This window comes from Myotis lucifugus, unplaced genomic scaffold (genome assembly GCF_000147115.1).
Source record: "Myotis lucifugus unplaced genomic scaffold, Myoluc2.0 scaffold_9133, whole genome shotgun sequence".
Classification (NCBI taxonomy): domain Eukaryota; kingdom Metazoa; phylum Chordata; class Mammalia; order Chiroptera; family Vespertilionidae; genus Myotis; species Myotis lucifugus.
Genome location: NW_005880181.1, coordinates 1,024 through 6,497, shown reverse-complemented (window position 1 = coordinate 6,497; position 5,474 = coordinate 1,024). Strand labels below are relative to the sequence as shown.

General features: G+C 35.4%; 1 non-coding gene across 1 annotated transcript; it reads right to left on the bottom strand.

Moving 5' to 3' along the window:
- Positions 1 to 4,842: 4,842 nt before the first annotated feature.
- LOC111824856 lies at positions 4,843 to 4,976 on the bottom strand. The gene has a single exon (XR_002827924.1). It is a non-coding gene; the product is annotated as a small nucleolar RNA SNORA13 (small nucleolar RNA).
- Positions 4,977 to 5,474: the final 498 nt, after the last annotated feature.

Sequence of the window (5,474 nt, the reverse complement as noted above, 5' to 3'; positions counted from 1 at the left end):
GTCCAAGGGTCCCGGATTAGAGAGGGTGCAGGCTGAGGTGAGGGACACCCCCCTCCCATGCATGAATTTCATGCACCGGGCTTCTAGTATTGTAATAATTTTGAATGATGATGGATAGTAACTGGACTTATCATGGGAAATATTTCACAATATACGTAAATATCAAATCATTGTTATGTACACCTGAAACTAATATATGAATTATACCTTAGTAAATAAATATACAATATTTAAAAACCTATAAAATAACAAAAAAAACATAAGAGCTGAGCACTAGGTCACTTAGATCCCTGAAAATTGTGTTATAAAATAAACAAAATCAGGAATTCTAATAATTCTTAGTAAATTCTGTTTAACTAAATGGCATATCACCACATTAGTTATAGCTGCATAGTAAAAGACCCCAAAACCTCACCCCTTAAGACTCAAATTTTTACTATGTTATGTTTCCTGAGCTCAGATTGCAGGCACAGTGCAACTGGGTGCTCTGACTGGGTCTCCCACAGGCAGAAAACTGGGTGTCACTGGGCCTGCAGTCATTTCAAGACACGTGAAGGAGGATCCACTTTCAAGCTCACTCAAGTGGTGGTTAGTCGAATTCAGACCCTGTGGTCTTTTGATTGGAGGCCTTCCTCAGTTTCTTTTCACCTGGTTCTCTGCACAACATATGGCAGCTGCTTTTCCTCACAGGGAGCAAGGGAGAGAGCAAGAGAGAGTGGATAAGACAGAATGCATTGTCTATTTGTAACTTTGTGTCTCAAGTGGTATTCCATCACTTTTGTCATGGACAATTAGTTAGAAACACATCATTAAGTCCATCTGACGCTCAAGGAAAGATCACATAAGAACATGAATACTAGTACAGGGAGGTGAGGATCATAGGTGGCCGTCCTGGAAACTGCCAACCACTGTCATTTGTGTAACATTCTCATAAAATACCGCAGATATTATCTGAACAAATATCAGTGTTTCTCAACTGATGTTTTGCCCTGGACATTTGGCAATGTCTACAGCCATTTTTGATTGTCACAGCTTCAGGGAGAGAGGCACTGTTAGCATCTAGTGAGTAGAAGCCAGGAATGCTGCTCAGCATCCAGCATGTCACAGAACAAGCCCCCACAATAAAGAATTTCCCAGTTCAAATTGGCAACATTGCTGAGGTGAGAAACCTTGTAAATGTTAAGGTTAGTTAGATTAGATTAGTCAATCCATAAAGTCTGGGTTGCTCTTTAGGTAAAATATGCTCAAGAACAAGAAAATGGCAACATATACAATCCCCCATTGGCTCAGTTGATCTGAAACACAAGGGTTATATAGAATGATTATTATAGATCCATCTATGCAGTAGCCAAGTCATCTCTATTTTACTGAGGACAAAACTGCTTACTAGTCTCTGCCTCACAGACATATTAAGTTATGAGCCCAAAGTCAAAACATAAGAAGTGGTAGAGTAGAAACTGTAGTGAATGGCAGTCTAAACATCGACAAACGATTCAATAACAATATGTGACTTAATAATTAGAGCCTTGGTTCTCATTCTTTCCGGCATCTTTGAATCACACATAGTTTTTCTGTTTTACTTTGTGTGTTTGTTTGTTTGTTTTTTACATGGATTCCTGGACCACATCCCAAGATCAATTAGCCACTATGGAGGTGAGGCTCAGGTTTGGTCCAGTTGCAAGGGTCAAGGTTAATAGTTTTGAGAACCACTAAAGCAGAGTTTTATATGAATTATTAAATCCATCTAGGTAATCTGGTAATGTTGAATGTGGGATTGTTGAAATAAAGTTATTTTTTCATCTCTGATACAGATTAGCATTATTGCAGAAATTTAGGTATTCTAAAATCAAATTTTGAATTTAAATGATTTATGGAAAGGGTTTATCAAACTATGGCTAGGGGCTAAATATGGATTATTTTCTGCTTTATCAATAATATTTTATTAGAACACAAGCATAGTGGTTTAGTTTTGTATTGTTTATGGCTGTTTTTGAGCTACAATAGCAGATTTAAATATTTTCAACAGAAACTATATGGGGCCCACAGAGCCTTAATATTTAATATCTGCTTCATTAAAGAAAATGTTTGCCAGGTCCTATCTCATACAAGACACTTTCATTTTATTGGACTTAGTTTTGCTATTTATCATTGGTTGTTTCCTATTCCCTCTCTTTATGATGTATTTCAACATGATAAGCTTGAGAGGAGACAAAACAGAACAGGGGGTAAATGCTCAAATAAGCAAGTTTCTTTATTTGCATTAATGTTATGTTTATTATGTATTATTACAATAATTTTATTATCTAAAGATAATCTCTCTTGATCAATTTTTAATTACTTAAAAAATACGTACTTCTAGACTGTGCTTTCAACCATGAAGTCAGTTGAAAGAGTTAGTGATTACTCTAAAGATTATTAGCAGCAATCACTTATTATTGTAATTTACCTAATGTTACATACTAATATGCTGATGCAACTACAGAAGGCACCTGTGAAGTCTGGGTTCTTATTCATAAAACAAAAAATAGCCCTGGCCGGTTTGGCTCAGTGGATAGAACGTCGGCCTGCAGACTGAAGGGTCCCAGGTTCGATTCCGGTCAAGGGCACATGCCCAGGTTGCGGGCTGGATCCCCAGTGTGGGGCGTGCAGGAGGCAGCTGATCCATGATTCTCTCTCATCATGGATGTTTCTCTCTCTCCCTATTCCTTCCTCTCTGAAATCAATAAAAATATGCTTAAAAAATTTTAAAAAAATAGTTCTTCCTACAGGATGATCACTTACTTTAACACTACATATTCTAAAACTCCTCAAAATCTATTCAACTTTCAAATATCGTTAAAACTTAGAAAATATATTTTTGAAGCCATTTCATATTTTTGCCTACAGAAATAGACACAGGTAGGTATCTCAATGAAGAGTCTTTGGGGTTGCAAGTGCAGTCAATTCTGCTATTACCCTTGTTTAGAAGACCAATTTGTCCCAATGCAATTCATCTATTAGGGGGAAAAAGAAAACAGATTTGAATTTGCTTATATGCAACTTGATATCCAAAAACTACTAGATGGATACAGAAAATTACCCAGCCGAACTGAGCCTAGAGGAATACACAAATGCACATTTGCATACTGCAAATCTCTTCTATCAGCTCACTGTTCACTGCATGAGTTATCCTAAAAAGATTGTGTTTTGCTATTCTCCAACATTTGTGGCATTCTTTCAACATCTCAAACATATGTAAGGGTCCAGGTTGAAAAAATTTGAAGCAACGCGTGGGAAAAAAAATCTTTAAGTATTTTTTAAAAGTTTGCTATGAAAGAAACAGGAGAACGTGTGGTAGCACCCAAGCAGTAAGTGTAAAGGAATCCACATTGGGGACCATCAGAGACAATTTTTAAAAAATTTAAAAAATAATAAAACACATACCTATGATTAGAACAACTCCAAACACTGCAAAGTCAATAAGAATAGGGGCTAAAGAAATAAAAGTAATGGAAAGATTTTGGAGCTCAAGCATTGAGGACCAAACATTAAAAAATCAGAAACAACTTTTCTCACAATCAAATAAAAAGCACCATCTATAAATTAATACCTTAAACAGAAAATGCCAAACTCCACAGAAGCAGCTCCTATTAGTATTAGAAGCGTCTGGTGTGGTATTTGCAAAAATCAATCAATTTTCCAAAGCTGTAGCTGATGTGCAAAGGCGAAGTGAAGACTGAAAGCAGCAAAGGAATTTCCAGAAGTGATACCAAAGTTAATTGAAGATGGTGATAAATCATACTACATTTTCAGTTTGGATTGAAACAGTTATCTACTATAAACACATGCTTTGAAGGAAGTGTATCTCACAGGCAAAAAGACCAAAAAAAATGCCTCAGGTTTTAAGGATATAAACAATTACAAATTATGTAACTCTTCATCTACCACTTCACAATAACCCAACAGCTTCAATCCATCCGACGGGCGTCTATTTACACAAGCAAAAATCTCTCCCCCGCCCCCAAGATAAAGTGCAATATTTATTGCAGTATGTATCTTTTTCTTAGCCAGTTAACAAGTATAAAACTGGGCTATCATTTTTGTGATGGTCTCACCTTTTCTTTGTAATGTGTCCATAATGAAGCTTTTGAGAGCTTTGCTTTTAATTTCATTTACCATCAGCTCTGTATTTTTTATTGCATGACTATGCATAGTGAGGAGATTTTTAGGATTGCACATGTTGCATTAGAACAGAACTAGTTGTAACAGAAAACCATTCAAGTGAAATTATACAAGGAATGAATGAATTAAGTGGTTCTTCAGATAACCAAAACCAGAAAGTTTAAATAGGACTCATAGTGCATTCTAATTGGAATCCTTAACATTTTTGAGAAAACCATAGAGCTATTCTTACCTTTCAGGTTCAAATGATCCCCATTTTCTTCTTTCTGCAAGTCTGTTTAATATTTTGTTTATTTTTTGTTTATAATTACCTGTTAATGAGTTTTCTCTTCCAACCAAGCACATGGAAGAGATGTCTACCCATCAGCCTTTCAGAGGAGGAAAAAACAAGATTATTATCTGGCAATAATTCTCCAGATTTTTGTGAGAGATAATTTGATTAACCAATCTTGAACTAGAAGGTACTCCAAAATTATCTAGAGATTTTATATTTATTCACATTACCACAAAATTGAATTCAATTATTAAATGAGACATTTAATTATTACTTGTGAAATGTGTTATAACAGATTGAGTTGAACCCACTTGAAACTTGAAACACATCTTTGTTCCCCATAGTAGTAATGCTAGGCATGATGGATAAGCTTTCTGTTTTGTTTTATTTAATGTGTTTTTTTTTTAAACTGTTACTTACACAGCTCCTCCACCAAAGACATCAAACTCAAGGGCAGGAAAGGGCTGCGAAGTGTGTAGTTTACGCCTTTTTTGACACCACATTCACTAGTTTCCAAAAGTGAACGGGCAACACAAAGGCTATTTAATGTGTTTTAATGAGGGTGCTTCTCTATTTAACAAGCCACAGATTTTAGCTAGAGGGGATCTTGGTTATCCAGATATCCATCTAGTTCCCAAGTTTAAGACACTGAGCTCAAGACAGTTTATAAATTTCCCAAGATAATATTTTCTATAAAGTAACATTGGGCTGAAGTGGAATGCTAATGCTATCCTAAGTTATGGTTCCTGGCAGCTGGAAACCAGGTACTACAATAAAAATTTAAAAGAGAAAAATATGTCCTGATTCTATCATAGTGTATTTCTGGCCTTAATATCAGTAATCAATTAATTGAGCATATATTATTTGCTATTGGAAACAATATCAATAATTTAAAATTTTTGCATGGTGAGGATTTTTAAGTAATAAAAATGGAACCTGAGTTGAGGTAAAATTTTGAGTGTTTAAAGATGACAAAAAATATATAGTGAGAAAACTCCAGAGAGATTTACCTCTGTGGAGGATTGTACTTACATTTCAA